This window comes from Phoenix dactylifera, unplaced genomic scaffold (assembly GCF_009389715.1).
Source record: "Phoenix dactylifera cultivar Barhee BC4 unplaced genomic scaffold, palm_55x_up_171113_PBpolish2nd_filt_p 000692F, whole genome shotgun sequence".
Lineage (NCBI taxonomy): Eukaryota > Viridiplantae > Streptophyta > Magnoliopsida > Arecales > Arecaceae > Phoenix > Phoenix dactylifera.
Window position 1 is genome coordinate 127737 of NW_024068075.1, and position 823 is coordinate 128559.

Genomic DNA, 823 nt, shown 5'->3' on the forward strand with positions numbered 1-823 from the left:
GATACTTTTACTCCAAGAATTTGACATCACTATCAAAGGTAAAAAGGGAGTAGAAAATGTAGTTGCTGACCATTTATCACGGCTAGTTTTTAATGATTCGGTGCCACAGTTGCCCATCAAGGACTCGTTCCCTGAAGAGCAATTGTTTGCACTTTCTACTATGCCATGGTTTGCTGATATTGTAAACTTTCTTGTCACGAACCGGATGCTGGAGCATTGGGGATCGAATGATAAGAATAATTTCTTACGTGAAGTAAGAAGTTATTATTATGATGCCCCCTATTTGTTCAAGTATTGCAATGATCAAATCTTTAGAAGATGCATTTCGGATCATGAGATATAAAGTGTACTCTCTTTTTGTCATGCCAGTGCTTGCGGAGGATACTTTGCATCTAAGAAAACAGCAGCTAAGGTGTTACAATGTGGTTTTTATTGGCCTACACTATTTAAAGATGCCCACGAGTTCTGTAGGACATGTGACCCATGTCAGCGTGTTGGAAGTCTAACTCGTAGGCAAATGATGCCTCTTCAGCCCATTACTGCTATTGAAATTTTTGACATGTGGGGTATTGATTTCATGGGTCCGTTTCCACCATCTTTTGGCCATGAGTATATTTTAGTTGGTGTTGAGTATGTGTCAAAATGGGTAGAAGCTGTTGCCTGTAGAACTAATGATCACAAACCTGTTTTGAAATTTCTAAAAGAAAATATTTTTTCACGATTTGGGATGCCCAAGGTTATAATTAGTGATGGGGAAAACATTTCTGTAATAAGCCTTTTGAGATCCTATTGCGAAAGTACGGTATCACTCATAGAATTGCAA